Raw genomic sequence first — 22,379 nt, 5'->3', positions numbered from 1 at the left:
AGGCCAGAAGCTCGAGATTTATAGAGCACTGACTCACGAAACCCCTACAAGACTTACTATCACCAGAAAAATTTTCTGGCAGTGGGAGGCGAGATAGAGTCGGTACAGGGGTGGCAGTGAACAAGGTGGCTGCAGCCACGCTAGCAGCCTGAACAGCAACTGCGGTTACATCCACAGCTGAGGTTGTGCGCTCAAGAGCCGCCAACCTACCCTCCAGCTGCTGGATGTAACGCAAGGATTGTTGTTTGTTCGTCATACCCTGGTGCTAGTGTAATGTTAGGGCTAGCGGAACGGACCAAATAATGAGAAAGATAGAGTAAGGTGCGTTCGCAGCCCGGGGTCCACCGTGCAGAGAAGGAAACTGCTGCCAAGTAATGACGGACTATATGGCGGTACAATGCGGATACACACACGGGTTAACTTCACCCTGTGTGAAGGAAGCGAACCCTGTTGCGTCACAGGGCCACAGTACCGCACCAAGAGCGCAAGCAAGGAGTCTCAGAACTCAATCCCAAGACACAGGATTTGAGTCCATATAGACCTCTTGCGCTCGACACCGCAACTGGGGTGTCAGAGTGAAAGAAATAATAATAAAGATGCACGAGAGTGCGTGCGGTGCCGCACTGGCAGACGCCACTAACCACCTAGGCTTGGGTCAGGAAAGCGCTGTGAAAGTGCACGGCGCCGCACTGGCGGTCACAGCAATTAGACGCTGTTTTGTGTGTTACGTGCTGATTAGTGTTGAGCGATACCGTCCGATACTTGAAAGTATTGGTATCGGAAAGTATCGGCCGATACCGGCAAAGTATCGGATCTAATCCGATACCGATACCCGATACCAATACAAGTCAATGGGACACCAAGTATCGGACGGTATCCTGTATGGTTCCCAGGGTCTGAAGGAGAGGAAACTCTCCTTCAGGCCCTGGGATCCATATTAATGTGTAAAAGAAAGAATTAAAATAAAAAATAGGGATATACTCACCTCTCCGGCGCAGCCTGGACTTTACCGCCGTAACCGGGAGCCGTTGTACCTAAGAATGCGCGCTTGAAGGGCCTTAGATGAGGTCACTGCGCTCTGATTGGTCCGTAGCGGTCGCGTGACCGCTACGCGACCAATGACAAAGCAGTGACGTCACCTAAGGTCTTTCAAGCGCTTGAAATACCTTAGAAGACGTCCGCAGCTTCTGATTGGTCGCGTAGCGGTCGCGTGACCGCTACGCGACCAATCACAAAGCATTGACGTCTTCTAAGGTATTTCAAGCGCTTAATTAATGAACGAATCTTTCTTCAGCTTATCATCCCGAGACGAATGGGTTGGTAGAGAGGGCCAACCAGACCTTGGCCACAAATCTTCAAAATTTTGTCTCAGCCAGCCAGGATGACTGGGCATCCTTGCTACCGTGGGCGGAGTTTGCACTGAATAACGCCGTAGCCGACTCCACCGGACAGACCCCATTCCTCCTAAACTATGGTCAGCATCCGCGGGTACCTGTGCCTATGCCCGTGTCTTCCGCCGACTCCAGGGTGGCAGACTGGGCTGTGGAGGCACGGGACATTTGGGACCGCACTCAGGATGCCATTCGGGCCTCCAAGGAGAGAATGAGGTCCTCCGCCGATGCACATCGGCGCCCCGCTCCGACTTTTGCTCCTGGCGACTTAGTGTGGCTCTCCGCCCGTACATCAGGCTGTGAGTTGAGTCCACTAAGTTTGCTCCTCGCTACCTGGGCCCTTTCAAGGTCCTCGAACAGGTTTACCCAGTGGTCTACCGTCTGGCCCTTCCGCCACGTCTGGGTATCACCGACACCTTTCATGTGTCCCTCTTGAAGCCCGTATACATGTCCCGGTTTTCCGAGTCATCTGCTGGGACATCGGGTTCATCTATGGACGATTAAGAGGTGAATGCTATTTTGGGGTGCAAGGTGGTACGTGGCAAAAAAATTTTATTTGGTGGACTGGAAGGGTTATGGTCCTGAGAGCCTGCTGAGAATATTTGGGCTCCGCAGCTCATTGCTGCCTTCAAGCGTGGCGAGGTCCAAGGAGGGGGGTAATGTTAGGGGTCGAGTTCCTGCCTCTGCACAGGGGGAATCTCGAGCCATCTCCGCTGCGGTCTCCCATTCTTCTCCTGCCACAGTGGAGCCTGCTCAGCGGAGGTGTCGGTCCCAGCGTCATTCTCAGTCTGACACTGATCGAAGGGTTACTGCTGTCCTTCCAGCTTGTGCTATTGTGGCCAGTACTGGTCAGCAGCGAGCAGACGTCTTTGGGACTAAGTCCTACTTTTCCCCTTCTGAGCATGCCCAGGGTAAGATCTCTCATTGGAGATCAAGGGTCACATGCTCAGGTACTGCAGCAAATCCTATTGGTCCTCTAGGAAGGTCCTGAAGGTGTTCAACGTCTGTGGCAGTCTCTCATTGGTCCTTCTAGGAAGGTCCTGTACTTGCTGCAGGTATAAGAAGTGCGCATGACCGCACGGCCATGCGCTAGTGTCAATTTATGTACGAGCTCAGCGCCAGTGTGGTCATGTTTGTGTGTGTATTCAGGGACCCGGCTGAAATAAGCCCCTAGAATGCTGGCACCTCCGGCGAAGAGTTTGGTGTGTGTGTATTCAGGGACCCGGCTGAAATAAGCCCCTTGAATGCTGGCACCACCGGCGAGGAGTTTCATGTTTGCATTTGACTGCATGACCACCATCTGCTCTACTAAGTAGCTGTGTTCCTCTGTGAACCAAACAAGGCACAGCGTTATCCTTGCTAACAGACTCTGTGAAGTAACAGAGTCTGTTTATATTACTAAATTGTACCGCCATATCTAGCTGCAGGTGCTTTCCTGCACGGTGGATCCCGGGTTGCGAACGCACCAACTTCTTCTAATAAATATATATTCGGTGCGTTCCGCCAACCCTAACACCGAATGCCAAGTTTATTATTATATATATGTAGTGGAAGACGTGTCAGTCCCTATTATAGTATTTCTACTCTCATGAAATTTTTACCACTTTGGTGGTGTTAAGCGCTATTTTTTTAAATTGAAGACTCCTGATTGGGTCTACATCTGCTGGGTAGGCTGTAATGGAAGACGTGTCAGTCCCTATGATAGTATTTCTACTCTTTTGAAATTGATGCCATTTCAGTGGTGTCAGGCCATAATTTTTGAAAATGTGAACATTCCTGGTTGGGTGTCCATGCGATGGCTTGGCTGTAGTGGAAGAGATGTAGATCCCTATTATAATATTATAAATATTACTATTGGGAAATTGATGCCACTTTGGTGTCTGCCAATAATTTCTGGAAATGTGGAATGTCGTGATTGGGTCTCTCTATCTGCTGGGTTGGCTGTAGTGAAAGATATATCGTTCTCCATTATACTATTTCTACTCTGGTGAAATTGATGCCACTTCAGTGCTGTCAGGCCTTAATTTTTGGAAATGTGAACACTCCTGTTTGGGTGTCCATGTGATGGGTTGGCTATAGTGGAAGAGATGTCGATCCCTATTATACTTGTCATGATCCGTTCTAGGGTTTAGTCCTGTCTGCTCTTTTTCTGGGCGGATCATGTCAAGGGTTAACTTTGCTCTGCCTCATTCAGGGCTCAGGTTTGCTATTTAGTTTCCAGGCATCCTGCTGATGGTGTCAGCTACAGTTCTGCCTTCGGCGTGTGAACCTGACTCTGGTAACTCAAGATTTGTCCTGCTGTAATCCCTGACTTGTCCCATGTCTGTTTACTCCCTCTGTCTGCCCTTTTCCCATCATTTCTCTGTTTGTCTACTTGATTCTCTGGTTCCTGATTTGGCTTGTATTCAGACTCACGTCTGCTTTCTGACTTTGTCTTATCCGCTTCTGACCGCTGCTGAACCTCCTGGCTTGTTTTCTGACCACTCTCTTGCCACTTGGTGGCACCTGTGCTGCTGCTCTGTGGTGCTTCTCTGTGTACACAGTCTCCCTTCCCTCTCAAGCTCCCTCTGTATGTGGCGTTATTCACACAGGAAATGCAGAGCATCTGACTAACAGCCTATTAGTAAGGTACATGCAGGTGGGCTGCCCAGTGCTACAAAATGCATGCTGTGTGAACAGAGGCCACAGTTTACAGAGCCATCTTGGTCCAACTGCACCCTGCAAGATAAAGTGCAAAAAAAAAACCATATCAATGTATGTAAGGTATTGGTTAATATTGGGGCCACAATACATAAGCTTGCAACCCACGTCAAGGGTCCCTGCCAGTGCATTTGTTTTGGAGGCCTGAGCAGGTAATCATCTCTGCTTTTTTCTCTGTGACTTTTTTCAAATCTGTAAATGTTGGGCGAGACTCCAATACCTCATGCATTGCTGATTGCTTCCGTACAATGCCACTATTTGTACTCTGGGTGAATTGAGGCCACTTTCATAGTGTCTCCCCCTAATTTGATGTGTTTTGGCAGTTTTTGGGCCAGTTTGAATGTGTGTTATTATTCAGTTACTATGTGATGGTAATATGTGTTCTAGTCATGGTGTGGCAGTATTTTACCTTGTATGTGGTACTATTCAGTCACTATGATTTTAATATGTGGTCTGATCATGGTGTGGTGGTATTTGTGCCTTGTATGTGGTATTATTTTGTCACTATGCGGTGGTTTTATGGGGTCCGGCCATAGTATGGCGGTATTTGTCCCTTGTATGTGATATTATTCAGTCATTATATGGTGGTAACATGCGGTCAGTTCACGGAGTGGTTATTTTTTAAGAAAAATAAATAAAAATATACCTAAAAAGAGTGTTTGATATTTTAAGAAATGTTTAATATGTTCGAGAAACGTAGGATGCTGCCAAAAGAGGCTACCTTGTCCTGTTGGCAGATTAAAAAATCTTTTGGTCAAAACAAAAGCTGCTGGCTATATATGTGAATTGGTGTTTGATGGGAACTGTTAATAAGTGATTGGTGAGGACATCATGCAGAAGAGGAGTTTTTCCAAAAGTGAGTATGGGGTCCTGAAATTCCAAATTCCTAGTGGCAGCCCTGTTCATATACTCTATGATGAGTTTACCTTTGATAAATATAAGCATACAATGTCATAATAGCTAATTTACAAGCTCTAATTATATGCAGACACAATTTTAATGAAATTATCATAACGGCATTATATATATATATATATATATATATATATATATATATATATATATATATATATATATATATAATGCTGTTAAGTGAATATAATCATTATGCTTTTTATTCTGCAGCACAGGTCACAGGAATACTGGGCAGTAATGTTCTGTCATAACATATTCATTATAAATTAGCTGCCACGAGGAAGGAAAAATGCCTGATGCTTAATGATGTGAAGTATTGCAGTCATAGAGCCGCACTGACCTTTTCACTGTTCTTTTACTTCATGACAATCCTTGTGTCATCATAGACTTCAGTGTCTTTCTGCAGAGAGAGCGAGCACAAAGGAACAGAACAGCTGCCTGTAACAATATAAAATACTGGGCAACACTAGCACGCTACTACAGCGGCATTAAATACTTTCAGGCATTGAATATCAAAGATGACAGCGACAGAAAATACCTTCCATGTAGCCATTTAAAGAAATAATATCTTAATTATATGAGGGATTTAATTATTTGAACTGCCAATATAAAGGATTTTTCAATTCGCATTTACATTAATCTTTTGGTACGTTCTGTCACGCAGAATTGCTTTGAACGGAAAAACAAAGCTTTAGCTAATTGGACCCTGTCTCCTTCTCTTGGCATACATTAAGACTGGGGTCAGATGACCATGTGAAATATCATCTGATTTTCATTCACAAATCTCAGATGATTTTCATCCGTGTGTCCGTATTTTACATCTGTGTAACACCCGTGTTGCTATCCGTATTTATACAACCACAGTTTAAAATTTACAAGATCAATGACAGTTTCCTATGGTAATAATTGCAATTTAGTCATAAAAATCGGATCATATCGATAAGTTTGCAGTCACTCTGTGTGACTGCAGACTTATGAACCTCCTCAGCACATGCATTGTGCACTGCAAGGATTTGCCGGTTTCTGTGCTGGGACTGGAGTGAACGTATGAATTATACATACTCCCGGCCAGAACCCGACTAGTTGTTGTGGCCTCACTCCATACATTTGTAATGACAGAGGCCGTCCCTGACTAGTGACGCTTATGTCCAGTGGGCACGGTTGACTAGAGGACACGAGCTCGCTCCATACATGTATAAGTCATACATACCCTCCGGTTGTGTCTCAAATATCGGAAAATCCCCGCAGCACACAGTGGTTTCACTAGAGGGATTCATAAGTCTGCAGTCACACAGAGTGACTTCAGACTTATCTATTTGGACTGGACAACACATTTAAGGCTAGGGTTATGCCACTCTAATTTTTCTCATCCAAGAAAATCGGGCCAATTATACTAATTAAATTAGGGTAAAATTTGTATCAGAATTTGATCAGAGTGTGATCATAGTGTGATCCGGTTTTCTCAGATGAGGAGAAGATGTAAAAAAAAATGTCTCCATGTCTGCTGCGTTCAACGTGTTGCCGTCTGTTGAAAGCAGGTTAATCCGCATATGTTCACTGAACCGTGCAGATTCAGCGCGTCCAATAGATTGTATGGGTGAGATTTCTCTTGCAGAGACCCGCGTCTCCGCAAGAGAAATTGACATGCTGTGATCTACAGAGGCGCACTGCATGTCCGTCTCCGCGGGTGATCCGCAGGCATCTCTGGTCGCATAGTGGGCATGGGATTTCTTGAAATCCCATCCACCATGCTGTAACATCTAGACGCTGCGTGTTGGACCCTGCACAAGTACACAGCGTCCAACCCGCAGCGTTTACTGATCATCTGCACATACCCTAAGTGTCCGTGTGTAAAAAATCTCAGCATGCAACATTTTCTTATAGGTGTGCAAAAAAAATTGGATCCCATTTAATACATCTGTATTGAATTTGATTTTTAAGGAGACATTGCCATTATTAGCATAAGAAATTGTATGTGATCCTGCACATTATGAAATGTTGATGCCACACCGATGTCACACTGATGTAAACAGCAGGCACATGGATGGATCAAGGATTACAATATTGATGTAAATCATCCAAACTTTCTGGATGAAAATTGGACTTTTTTCATACGCTCATCTGAATGCGGCCTTAAACAGCTACTCAACTGTTGTTAGGTGGATGCATTAAGCCAATCTTTATCTAGGACTAACTACAATCTACGTAAAAAGAAAGGACTCTGAATGGAACTATTTTAAAGGAAATCTGTTTGTAATTCATGTTGCTCGAATCATGGGCAGCATGACTCAGACACCGGCTGGGTTATTGCAGCTGAGTATATTTTAGGGCAGGTGCAGATGACTATTTTCCCCACATCTGAGAAAATTGGTCTGATTATACTAATACCATTTTGATTAGACTCTGATCAGTACTCTGATCAGAGTTTAACCCCTTCACAACATAAATGTACGGCACTGTGGGAGGTGCATTTCTGCAAACTGTCGAACATGTACTTCCAAGTTACTGGTAGCAAAGGGTCTGGAAAAGCACTATGGCTCCGCGTCCCTCAAATGCAAACCAGCAAATTCTGCACTTCCTAATCCAAAACCCTCCCTTTTGAGCCCCACAGTGTACTTAAATCACAATTAGCGTTCACATGTTTGGCATTTCTATAGCAATGAGAGCCTCCTTAATTTACTGAGTACATGTCTCCAAAAGCATAAGCTGCAAATAACATATGGGCAGTACAATGTACTGGGCACCATAATGTACTGAGCACTACAATGTTCAGGTACTATAATGTAACATTCACTGCTGTTTGTTTCTGGCAAAGCACCCATGGAGTCAAAATTGTCACTACACCTGCAGATAAATTCTCAATTAGGTGCAATTTCCAAAATAGGGTCACTTGAGGGGAGATTCTGCTCTTCTGCCACTTATTCCACATATTGGATGTTGCCACGCCCAGAAGAAATTGTGTGAAAAATGTTGGTGCGATTTTTACCCATTTCATAGAAAACGAAAAATCAGGGGCTAAAACAGAATTTTTGTGGCAAAAGATGTAATTATTTTTTCCACACTGCCCAATGTTATACAATTCTGTGATACATGTACAGTGTCAATATGCTCACTGCACCCCTAGATGAATTCATTGAGAGGTGTAGTTTGTAAAATGAGGTCAATTATTAGGGGGGTTCTGCTGTCCTGGCACCACAGGGGGTCTGCCAATGTGACATGGCAGCCTCAAATCATTCCTGCTAAATCTGCAATACATTAGGGTGCTCTCTTCCTTCTGAGCTTTGCACTGTGCTTCAAACGTAGTTTTTGACTACATAAGGGGTATTTGCGCACTCAGGAGAAATTGCATAGCTTATTATACAGCTCTTTTTCTCCTATTATCCCTTTTGAAAATTGAAAACTTGGGTGCAATAAACATTTTTGTGGAAAAAATGGCAATATTTCATTTACTCAGCCAAATATTATACAATTCTTTAAATCACCAGATTGATAAAAATTCTTACTACAACCCTATATGAATTCCTCAAGAGGTGTAGTTTTGGCATGTCGGTAATTTTTCATATGTGACATGGCATCAGCAATATATTCTAGCCAAAATTGGTCTCCAGAATTCAATTGGGAGTCCTTCCCTTCCAAGTCCTGCCTAAACAGTTGTTTTTCCCTACATAAGTAGTATCAGTGTACACAGGACAATTTACACAACAGATTGTATGATCCATTTTCTCCTGTTACCTTTGTGAAAATGAAAAATTTGGGGCTGAAGCTATATTTTTGCATGTAAAATTAATTTTTTTTATTTTCACAGCTCAACGTTATCAAATTCTGTGCTGCGCCTGCGGGTTCAAGGTGCTCACTACAGCTCTAGATAAGTTCATTGAGAGGTGCAGTTTCCAAACTGGGGTAATTTGTGGGGGTTTTCTACTGTTTATGCGCATAAGGGGCTCTGCAAATATTATATGGTCATTTTCTCCCGTACCCTTGTAAAAAATGCAAAATTTGGGGCTAAATTAACAATTTTGTGGGAAAAATGTAAATTATTTCCTTACACATTGCCTTCTTTCCTGTGAAGCGCCTAAAAGATTAATAAACTTCTTGAATATGGTTTTGAGCACTCTGAGGGATGCCGTTTCTAAAATGTTGTCACTTTTGGGTATTTTATGTTATAGAGGCCTGTCAAAGTAACTTCAAGTGTGATGTGGTCCCTATGAAAAATGTTTGTTTAAATTTTATTGGAAAAATTGAGAAATTGCTGATAAACCTTTAACCCTTTTAACTTTGTAACAAGAAAAAATGATGTATCAAATATTATGCTGATGTAAAGTCGACATGTAATTTTTTTTTTATTAACTATTTTGTGCAATATAACTTCTTGGTGTAAGGGCATAGAAATTAAAACTTTGAAAACTGCAAAATTTTCAAAACTTTTGACAAAATGCCGATATTTCCACAAAAAAACACAAAACATGTTTATCTAAATTTACCACTATCATGAAGTACAATATGTCACAAAAAAAATTCTCAGAATCACATGGATCCAATGAAGCGTTACAGAGTTATTTCCTTATAAAATGACACTGGTCAGAATTATACAATTTGGCCTGTTCAGGAAGGTGAAAACAGGCGTCGGAGCTAAAAGGGTAATCAGACTGTGATCCAATTTTCTCGGAGGTGGAGAGAATAAAAGTTTCAAAGTTTTTCTTTTCTATAATGTCAGTCCATGAAAATCAGACCACAATTGAATGTCATCTGGGTGCAGTCCGAATTTTTCCATGGGCACAGAGTTGAATTGTTTGAGTCTTAGAGGCAAATTGCGCATGCTGCAATTTTTTTTCTTGGACCATTTGGTTTGAGGAAAAAATTGGACATATGCGCAGCTCCAAAGAATAACATGGGTGTAAGTGATATCCATCAAAACCACAAGTTATATGGTCATCTGCACGAGCCTTTACTATGAAACACTGCAGAATTTCAAAGAAAAGATACTTTAAGAACCTGCCCTTCTATGTGTTTTGACTGACTAGTCCAAGGCCTGTCCCTGAATTCTTGTCTCCACCCTGATCCCTTTGATTGACAGGACTCTTGCTATGCACTTTCTCATTTGGAGATATCTGTCAGTCGAGGAGAGTTGGATGGGGATAAGCAACTGGGGTTATGACATATATTCCCCAACTGGCTTTTCAAAATATGTTTTCTCTAAAATGGCGTGACATTTCATAATAAACATACTTGATTGCAATAACACAATCAGTGTCTGATTTATGCTGGCCGTGGTTCGAGTGGCATGAATTTGATGTCAGGTTTCGTTAAATGTTGATCCAAACAAAATCACAGACCACCTACAATTATCTTCATTATTTTTAAGGGAAGTGCTGCAACTGAAAACAGCAATTCTGACTTTTTGATTTTTTTTTCTTTTGGGGTTTTATGTATTGTATAAATAATTTTATATTTGATAGATCAACTTTTACATATTGATGCCAAATGTGTTTCTTTTTCTATTTATTAATTTTTTCATTTTTAACTACGAAAAGGGTAGAGATATAAACCTTTTTTTATAAAATATTTTGTAAACAATGTTTTAAATAATTTTACTTAGCGTTTTAATTCCCTCACAGTATTTGATCATGTAATAATTAGATTTCTTATACTATGAACTGCAATACTACAGTATTACAGTAAATAGTAAAATTTATGTTCATTTGTGAGGCCCAATCACAGACTAGGCTTCACAGGAGGACCAACATGGCTGCAAAAGGAGCCATGTTAATCCATTGGCACCGTGCAATCGCATTGCAGGGAGGCCTATGGGTGCGGCTGCATGCACGCACCAGTAACACCATTTGCCATAATACGTAAAGTCACATTATATAGTTGTAAAGGTGTTAAAGGGACTCTGTCACCTGAATTTGGAGGGAACAATTTTCAGCCATAGAGGCGGGGTTTTCGGGTGTTTGATTCACCCTTTCCTTACCCGCTGGCTGCAATATTGGATTGAAGTTCATTCTCTGTCCTCCATAGTACACACCTATGTAAGGCAAGATTGCCTTGTGCAGGCGTGTACTATGGAGGACAGAGAATGAACTTCAATCCAATATTGCAGCCAGCATGCAGCCAGCGGGTAAGGAAAGGGTGAATCAAACACCCGAAAACCCCGCCTCTATAGCTGAAAGTTGTTCCCTCCAAATTCAGGTGACAGAGTCCCTTTAAGGACTCCAATTTACCCAGAAACATATTTAATATAATATTACACCATAACTGCAATACCATTGGTAGGCTAAAACTCAAATTACAGCCACTTAGTGTTCACAGATGGAAACACATAAGATATCACAAGACAGAGTATCACAAAATAATATTTTGTGAAAATCTGGTAATTTTATGTCACAAATCTCAGGCTTTTTTTGAGCAAATTGGAAAATAATGCAATTTACAGAATGTTTTTGGTTGAATTTATTGGAAACTGTTCATTTATGATCCAGTATGTGGCAGAACCAGACAGGAGCATAAAATGGTGTCCTTCAGAGAATATGTTCAGGTAAAACATCATATATTACAACGACATGAATATTGTCTCTTCAGAGAGGAAGAGCAAAATATGAGATTTGATTTGGCTAGGTGATCTCAAACTTTGCACCCCAAAACACCGTGTCTGTAAATTGCGATTCTGATTTGGCTTTTATCCTAAGTCATATTGCAAGGCTCGTTAAAGGGTCGATATTGACTTTGTAGGATTGCTACTTCCAATAAGTGGCACTAGAGTTCAAGTCCTCTTTCTCTCTGAAGAGACATTTTGCTTATTTCATTTCCCAGAGGAGCATGCAAAGCGCTTAAGTCTCCTCATACTGGCATGCCAGACCTGGCTTGCCACTCTCCACAAGGAGAAACATTACCCCTTATATTACAATGATGCATTTATGACATCACACCAGCCTACCTGATCAAAAGCATATTGGGGATACCGCAAAAGATTTGTGAGAGTCCCATACAGTGGCCAGAAACTATTAAATTAGGCGATGGAAGAAAGTCCTGCAAAATGATCTTCCCAATTCTAATCATCACCAATTAAATAGTTACATCTGTATAACACTTGAACTTTTAATGCTCATTCAGACATCTTTGATTTTCTTGGATGAGAGAAATGGTCTGAGGTCCATCAGGTTTTTTGATCACAGTTTAATCAGAGTTTCATCAGTGTAAGCGTTTCATCAGAGTTTCCTCTGATTTTCCTGTTTTACACAGATGAGAAAAAAAGTTTCTCATTCTTTTCCTACCTAGCAGTCCATAAAAAATGAACAGCGCTGAGTTGACATCCGAGTCTTGCTCAATTTTTTCATGGACCTGTAGACTAGCTTTGCTGATTTTGATCCATAGTTCGGATCAATTTTGTATGTCTCCATGTTTTTTCCTAGACCACTCGTTCTGCAAAAAAAAATCCTGGACATGTGAAACAACACATAAACTATACTAGGTGCGATTTCTATCTGAAAAGAACAGAATTAGAACTTGTATACAAAAACAGATTTAGGAATGAGACCTTATAGGTAGGAGTAAGTATTTGGCTTACATATTCAATTAAACTAGTGACAGTACAATGGGGAAAAGTGGGATGGCAGTCAAAATGTAACAGTGTCATAATAGCTTTGATCATTTTTTTGCAGTAACACATGGTAATTATAAGCACAAATATTCAGATTCATTGTGACAATCATTATTATGTATGAACAGCTCTTTGAAGCTCATGGGAGCCATTTTAAGCTGAGTCTCATCACAATACATGACTTAAATCAAAAGTCCTGACCTCATGACATCTCCCACATGAAGTTTCTTGGAAAGATTCAGAAAAAATATTATCACCTGTAAGATTTTTAGAATAAAAGTGTGGAACAAATATATTATTAAGTAGGCCAAAAAGTAGCAAAAGGTTCAATTTGTGAAAATGTGTCATTAAAATGCAAGGTTTGATCAATTTGGAACATTGTAGTTGAAGTGATTACACTAATGATTTAATGCAAATTTCACCCTTTTGAATGAAAGTCGGCCATTATCGTGTTGCAAATTCCAACCTGAAAAAAGCCCTAATGTATCAATAGTTCAAATCTGTCTCTGACAATTAGATCCCCATTTCCGCAGCTACATAATCGCATGTAGCTGCTCTCCTACGCAGTGACATTTTAGTACACCATTGCAGAATATGAGCGGGATGTTTAAATCTATGGGCGGTTCGGAAACGGTTAAACTGATTGATTAAAGAAAATCTTAAATTCCTTGAGTTGGATTCTTTTTCTTATTATTACATTTACAGTTAAAGAATGACTTTATGCTCAGTAATGTTTTTTAACAGCTGTACGTTTGCTCACATAACAGAGATATTATAGCCTAATAGGATTTCTGCTGTCACTTTAGAAATATACATGCCGACAGCTAATATTTACCCTTCAGTGTTTCTATGAAAGGAGCTGGATTTAAATACATTTGTTGCAAAGGTGATGTAGAATGTTTTTCTCTTCCAGAATCAGTAAGGGTATGTTTTCATAGTCAGGAAATGCTGCGGATTGGACGCTGCATACAGCCGCAGCGTCCAATCTGCAGCATCCAGATGTTACTGCAAAGTGGAGGGGATTTTATGAAATCCCATATCCAAAATGCGTTCAAAGATGCAGGTGGCAGACCTGCGTATACGCACATGTGGCGCGTCTTTGTAGACCGCAGCATGTCTATTTATCCTGCAGAGACGCACAGTCTCCGCAAGATAAATTATACAGTCTATGTGTAGGATGCGGTGATTCCGCATGTGTTCATTTCGGTATCACCGCACATACAAAATCCAACAGCGCTTTGGACGGAGCTGCATCCAAAGGGCTGCCAATCCGTACCGTGGATACATACCCTAACAATTATAATGACTATGGATTGTACTTGGAATTGTAGCTCATACAGATTCAAGTTAACCAAGTCAAGCTGCAGTTCACAGGGACAAGATTGGCAACGTTTCTGCAGATAAGACGCCAAAGAGTTGATGAAAGGAATTGAAAAGAATATACAGTATGTGCTATATTATCATGAGGGGATTCTAGTGCCTTCTGGCTCAGTGGGATTTTCTGAAATACATGATGATCTAGTTATGAAGCCAGTTTTGAGGAAGTGAAAAAATGTCCAGTCCATGATGACCTAGTACTATAGTCCCTTTATAAAAGTGACCAGATCAAAGTGACCATGTAAATATACTTAGGCTAGGTTCACATTAGCATTTCTGTGCGCAGTGTATCATCTGCATGCACAAACACATGCAAAAATGCATACACATGTTTATGCAGCATTTTTATCCGCATTATCTTACGCATGACGCAAAAAAGCGCTGCATGTGCATGCATTTTTATATGCGTTTGTGTTGTTTATGCACATGTGTTCGATATTTACAATGCTTTTCCAGTAGAATTTCCTTGACACTAGACACCCAATAGGTGTATCTCATGTGATTTCTATATAAAGACACACTGCACTGATGAAATCATCATCCTTTGCAGCTGCTCATTCTGAAGTACGCATGCATATCGAACGCATGCGTACGCATGTCCATGCCTACCAATGCATTCCCATAGACAGTAATGCGTTGTTTTGATGCACTCATCCACAATAATCCGCATGCGCATGATTGCGCAATATTTCATGCCTCAAAAAATGCAACATGTTGCATTTGCCGGACACCGCGAAATGACTCATGCATACTCATCCGCATGCGAATGCATGCAAACGCATATCCCTGCATGCACCATGTTAAAGATATGTACACATGACGTGTGCGGATCGATGCGGATCATTCGCTGTGCACAGATACGCTAATGTGAAACCAGTAGTGATGAGCGAATATACTCGTTGCTCGGGTTTTCCCGAGCACGCTCGGGGGAGACCTCCGAGCATTTGTTAGTGTTCGGAGATTAAGTTTTCATCGCCTCAGCTGAATGATTTACAGCTATTAGCCAGGCTGAGTACATGTGGGGGTTGTCTGGTTGCTAGGGAATCCCCACATGTAATCAAGCTGGCTAATAGCTGTAAGTCATTCAGCTACCGCGATGAAAACTTAATCTCCGAACACTAACAAATACTCGGAGGTCACCCGAGCGTGCTCGGGAAAACCTGAGCAATGAGTACACTCGCTCATCACTAGAAACCAGCCTAAGTCAATGTCCATTAATTGGCTGGTCACTTATGATCAATTCAGGAAGGCTTGGGCAATAGCACTCAACCATTTCTATTTTGTTCCACCTCCTCAAAAAATCTTTCTGAGATACCATCAGAAGTGATGAGCGCAAGGGCTCATTACTCAAGTTTGCTGAGTGTTCACTGAGTATCGCAGGTCCTCGAGTGAAATGTTTGTGTGCCATGGCCACATGTTTCACGGCTGTTAGCCACAAAACATGCAGGGATTGACTGACAAACATGGGCAATCATTGCATTTTTTGTGGCTGTCTAAAAGCCACAAAATATGCGGCTGCAGGGACAAGAACATCTCAGTCAAGTACCCGCACTCATCAGTGCATAGCCGAGCCCCCTCTGCAAACTCGGAATAACGAGCACTTGCGAACATCACCAACCATCAACTTTTGGACAAAGCGTAGGGAAGTAATACATAAAAAGTTACATTGATTAGTTATATTTCTTTTTTACAAGTCACCACTCCCAACCATGAGTTTTGTACTTTGATGGAATTTCATTGAAGCATAAAGATGCTAGAACAGTGCATTGATACATCAAATAAATTAAATTGTGTGCCCATTAGCCGTGCAGGGCCAGTTGTACCTGAACACATCCAACATAGCCATGTCCTTTACCAATGGCTTTCTCTGGGATATGGTACATTTTACCTGTTTCTAATTGTTCTTTATAGAGCAATATACTTTTATACTTTAGTACTTTTTGATGTCATGTAATGGTTGGCAGGTATATTTGTATATATTTTAAGTGATTTTCAACATTAATATATTGATTACTTGTCTTTTTGTAGTAAATATCATTGACACTAGAGATGAGCAAATCTTTTGAACTTCAAATTCGCCGGTTTTGCTAAATTTTCCACTCAAAATATTTTGTTTTTACATGAATTTCAATACTGCAAAGCATCTAAAATGTGTACAACACTCTGAGGTCTCCTAGGACTGTATTGAACCCCATTTATTTTTTACAAAATACACATTGTTTGAGATAGACAGCAGCATTTACTTTTCTGAAATGTTATTTTTTTGATCTTTAAAAAAAATGTAAAATTATGTATTTTCTCTCTCACAAGACAGGAAGGACACTTACTGTGCTGCACATGCCTTGGTTTCAGGATTTTTCTTCAGTAGCAAAATTAAGACAGAGGTATATTAAACTGTCCACCTTGTTTGGTGTGTGTGAAAAATAATAATAAAAAAAATCTGTTTTTAAAGTTCTGTTACTGTAGTATATCACAGATCAATCAATTCACAGTCACAATGACTGTTCAGGTACAAAACCTACATTGGAATATTGGATTCATAGACTGATAACATCACTCCCATTTTCACTGTCCTTCAGTGAAGCAATCAGATTGGGCCTTTTTCTTTCTTTTTGTTTAATGAGCTTTGCGCAATAACGTCTTATTCTTAGGCTGTAAAATCCAAAAAGACCACTGCTTCCCATCCGTCGTCATTTTTAGTCCTTGGGATGGTCCTCCCTGACTGATTGTGCTAGACCATGTGATATGATAATTATGAGTCTGAAAGCACGCGCAGTGGCGCCTGACGTCAGTTCCCTTTCTGGCTGCTGCAATCTTAAGTAGTATGTGAAATTGCACCTGGCTTATTTATTTATTTGTGATCCTCATGAATCGAATCTTAAATTGTACAAATTCGCAAGGACTTTCTTGAAATTCAACTCAAAGTCGATCTCTACTTAACTCCCTCAATCGTTTATAGTGTATTTCTGCTGTTTTAGTCTTTTGTGATGTCTTTATATTTTATATTTCTTCATATATTATCGGTCTAGTATTTTATTTTTATTATAGGAGTTTGTAGCACATGTTAAAATTTATTGTAATGACTATACATGCATAGGAATAAAAAAAGTGAAGGCTAAGAAGAGTGAACATTTCTCAGCAGTTTCAAAAGTGTTTTATACACTCCAAAAAAAAAAAAAGATTCTGCCTTTAATAACCTGATCTAAGTGGCTCTTGGAAAGAGTCAGTCATGTCAAATTCATAGCACCGTGACCCTATTACCCCATGTGTAGTCCATTCCCAGAAACCACAAAGCCCTACAACAGAGGCACTGAAAATACAAGAGTAGCATGATACAAATCCCAACACCACTGCTGGAAAAAAAAGGCATTATGAAGCTGCCAGGCACACCGCGGGAAATGCCAAAGATGGTAGTTATGTATGAAGACACAATGAAAAGAGAGACATAGAAGGTAGAACAAACACACAGAAATTCACTGCTCATATAGTGAGCAGAATATTACCGTGGAAGCTTATCTGTTAGCGGGATTAAACTGAATTTTTCCAGGGCAACAACATTTATTCTAGAGCATCTTAAGGAAACGTCGTACAATAGCTATTGTGGGGAAAGTTAATCAAAGGTTTATAGAGCAAAAAAGAGAGAAAATAAGCTTTTCAGATATTTGTGTTCAGCAGTAAATGCTATTAGTATTGCCATTCATGCTACATAAATAGACATAAAGCAGGTATACTTGTGCAATAAGTGCTGGCATGGAAAAAATATCTCACATTTTACATAATGTAATTGTTAAAAAGAAATCAAGGCTACACTAGTACACAATATAATGTTCCCAAATATAAATATAGAATAGATTTTTAAGCAAACAGTGGAACCTAGCAAGGAATGCTGGAAATATAGAGTATATGTAAAACTCACGCAAGACAAGTATGTGTCCTCTCTCTTTTTCTTCTCAACCTTTAAGCAGTAGTAATCATGAGGAAGCTGGGCTTAAATGATTCCAGTGTTGGGGTAAAAATAGGCCGAAGAAATATCAGCAATCTAAGATATTCAAATGATACAACCCAGCTATCAGAGAGTGAGAAGGGCTAGAAAAATCTCATCCTGAAGTTGAGAGGAAAAAGTGAGAAAATTTGACATTAACCTGAGCATCAAGAAGACTAAAAACATGACTACCATCAAGGAAGTCCATATAAAGATCAACAATGAAGAAATAGAAGTGATCAATACTTTAGATTCCTATCTCTTGGGTTCCTCATTAATCACAGTGGTAGTATGACAGCAGAGATCAAGCGGCGATTAATACTGAGACGTACAGCCATGCTGCACATGGAACACATATGGAAATGAAACCACATGTCCCATGTCAGGTAATGTATAGGACAAAGAAGAGATCCCAACCATTATAATAAAAAGTCAATTTTTATTCATTATGCCATAAAAGCAGTAAAAAACAATTATAAGAAAGCAAAATGCCATCTAGGGGACGCTAGAGCACATCAGTATGAAATCATCACAATCAACATAAAGAGGGTCATACAGAATGTAGCAAATTCCTATATATAGCCGCAACAAATTTAATAGTATACAATAATAATATTGCGCCGTAATATGCGCACATAATCATGAATATAAAAGACCCCTTTAAGAGGCAAGAAATTCAAACAATGGTATAACCTAATCTGTTAACCAATAGAATGTGGCCAGGAGATATGCAAAAACAAAAATAACCCTGTGTATGGTAACACTAAGATACATAGGAGACATGTCACAATGAATAATCACATTGTCTCCATGATAATCCACGCCAACAAATCATCTGCATGTGCCAGATAATGATAGTATTTAAAAATGATAATTACCAGATGTATCTTGATAGTGCTCGTGGCATCCCCTCACCCCGACGTGCGTTTTGCCGCCAGCTTCTTCGGGAATGCCCTATTTTTGACAACCAGCCAAGCTAATGCAGGCAGCTGGGGGCTGTATTCTCAGCCGGATAAGGGGCCATCGACCCCCAACCTAAAAATAGCAGCCTGCAGATGCCCCAGATAAGGCTATCTTTTCTAACCTATTAGATTCATCAATTCTGGTGCTTTGCCAGGCTCTTCTAACTTGCCCTGTGGTAGTGGCAATTGAGGTTAATATTTGTGAAGAATTCAGAGGGAATGTGATAGGAAAAGCGTTTCACATAAACCACTTCATTAATTGCAAAACCAGAGGAGTGGTATATAAGATGACTTGTGAATGTGGTCCAGAATATATAAGGAAAACTAGCAGAGAATTAAGAAGAAGAGTGGGTGAACACCATAGAGATACCATCAATAAGAAAGATACCCCGGTGGCGAACCACATCAACAGTATGCATAATGGGAATCTGAGAATGGTTACATTTATGGGTATTGACAGAGGGGAGGAGATTGGGACAAATGCATCCTACAAAGAGAAAGCAGATGGATTTTCCGCTTACAAACTATTAGTCCTAAAGGACTTAATGAACAACTTAACTATTCTTCCTTCTTATAGATGTAGGTGCACAATAGGGCCCTATAGAGCAGGGACAGCCGCCGACGAGTGGGGGCGCCACTGCGCAGGTTCTAGGGTGCCAACCTCCGCAACAGGCAGGATGCAGAATAGGCAGGGAACTTTAGGGATAGTTTTCAGCTGCACCCTTTATCTATTTTTCCCTCTTAAAATATTTCTGAGGGGTCTGTTGTATCATTTTTTGTTAATGTGATTTTTTATTTAAAAATCTTCACTAAAAGGCCCCCCAATATGTCGGTATATAGGTATATCTCTCTCATATGTCACATGATGACATGGTGTCTCTGATCTGCGTGGTCACAAGGTTAGAGGAACCGCTGTTAGAGCCGCATCCATTGAAATATATAAGAAAATGTGGAATTTAGGAATAAAAAGCCTGCATGTGCCCCACAAGGGCGGTGAACAGGCTATTTATTAACCTAACAGAAAGAAAATTATGGGACAGATCTTTCTACAGAGAATGGACCCATAAAGTAAGACTACGGGCATACGCTCATCATAATCATGAGCCACTGCATTACGCAGCAGCACTGGCGCATCGGATGTGATGCTGGCAGTTCAAAGCTTACCGCTTGCATTCCAGCATCCGGATGTGACACGAGCGGCCCAGGTCTATGACACATGTACTCCAAGATACCGGAAGCGCTATTGTAGTGGTCCGGAAACATGCGGTCACAAGGAGTGAAGCAAAGCATATATAAGGCGAGTAGATGGAAGGGAACCATAGCTATGCTCATATCTCTCAAGATGTCAATATCCCCTAAAGATTCTATATGATGAAACGCGTCGGGAGACACAATATGATAAAGGGACCAGATGGCGGCACTATATGAAAAAATCATTGCCGCAGATGGTACTTCTGTAACTCAGTGGTGAATTCCAGTGGATACGCCTGGTTGCCCAGATGAGTATAATAATATATATATGATACAATGAACCCAGCTTTATAACAATAAGAATGTATGCCAAAAAGTATACCGTATATACTCGAGTATAAGCCGACCCGAGTATAAGCCGACCCCTCTAATTTTGCCACAAAAAACTGGGAAAACTTATTGACTCGAGTATAAGCCTAGGGTGGAAAATGCAGCAGGTACCGGTGAATTTCAAAATTAAAAATAGATACTCCATACCGTTCATTATGGCCCCATAGATGCTCCACATAAAGCTGTGCCACATATAATGCTCTGCACCGTTCATTATGGCCCCATAGATGCTCCACATAAAGCTGTGCCATATATACAATGCTCTGCACCATTGCCCCATAGATAGCTGTGCCATATATATAATGCTCTGCACCGTTGCCCCATAGCTGTGCCATATATATAGTGCTCTGCACCGTTGCCCCATAGCTGTGCCATATATATAGTGCTCTGCACCGTTGCCCCATAGCTGTGCCATATATATAATGCTCTGCACCGTTGCCCCATAGCTGTGCCATATATATAGTGCTCTGCACCGTTGCCCCATAGCTGTGCCATATATATAGTGCTCTGCACCGTTGCCCCATAGCTGTGCCATATATATAGTGCTCTGCACCGTTGCCCCATAGCTGTGCCATATATATAATGCTCTGCACCGTTGCCCCATAGCTGTGCCATATATATAATGCTCTGCACCGTTGCCCCATAGCTGTGCCATATATATAGTGCTCTGCACCATTGCCCCATAGCTGTGCCATATATATAGTGCTCTGCACCGTTGCCCCATAGCTGTGCCATATATATAATGCTCTGCACCGTTGCCCCATAGCTGTGCCATATATATAATGCTCTGCACCGTTGCCCCATAGCTGTGCCATATAGTGCTCTGCACCATTGCCCATTAGCTGTGCCATATAGTGCTCTGCACCGTTGCCCCATAGCTGTGCCATATATATAGTGCTCTGCACCGTTGCCCCATAGCTGTGCCATATATATAATGCTCTGCACCGTTGCCCCATAGATACTCCACATAAATCTGTGCCATTGCTGCTGCAATAAAAAAAACAAAACACATACTCACCTCTCTTGCTTGCAGCTCCTCGGCGTCCCGTCCCGGCGTCTCTCCGCACTGACTGATCAGGCAGAGGGCGGCGCGCACACTATATGCGTCATTGCGCCCTCTGACCTGCACAGTCAGTGCGGAGAGACGCCGGGAAGATGGCGCGACGCCCGGCGTGTGGAACGAGGACAGGTGAATATGTAATACTTACCTGCTCCCGGCGTCCCGCTCCTTCCCCCGGATAGCTGGTCTTCGGTGCCGCAGCCTCTTCCTCTATCAGCGGTCACCGGCACCGCTTCATTAGAGAAATGAATTATGCGGCTCTGCCCCTATGGGAGGTAGAGCAGCCTATTCATTTCTCTAATGAGCGGTCCCACGTGACCGCTGAACAGGGGTAGAGCTGCGGCACCCGGAGACCGTGGGATGGGCAGGGGGAGCGACAGGAACGCCGGAACTAGGTGAGTATATGACAGTCCTCAACCGCCGACCCCACCACCGATCATGACTCGAGTATAAGCCGAGAGGGGCACTTTCAGCCCAAAAATTTGGGCTGAAAATCTCGGCTTATACTCGAGTATATACGGTAATTCAATAAGAAGGCATAGATGCATTCAGGTTATAATTTGGGATAAGAAGTATAAAATAACTTGGAGAATGAAATAGCTCCTTCTAATATTTAATAATGAGCGTACTGTTACGTGCTGTCATTTATTCTCACAGAACAACAGCGCACATAAGCGGAGGATACTAGGGTCAAATGATAAATAATGACTTGCTGAATATGCCAGTATCGCTGTTGTTCACTATATTGAAATATTATGAGATATAACGATATAACACTGTTGTAAGGGAAAGTATACCCTATCAGAGTATCTCT

The sequence above is a fragment of the Ranitomeya variabilis genome, chromosome 2, assembly GCF_051348905.1.
Source record: "Ranitomeya variabilis isolate aRanVar5 chromosome 2, aRanVar5.hap1, whole genome shotgun sequence".
Classification (NCBI taxonomy): Eukaryota; Metazoa; Chordata; class Amphibia; order Anura; family Dendrobatidae; genus Ranitomeya; species Ranitomeya variabilis.
This window is presented reverse-complemented; position numbering follows the sequence as displayed.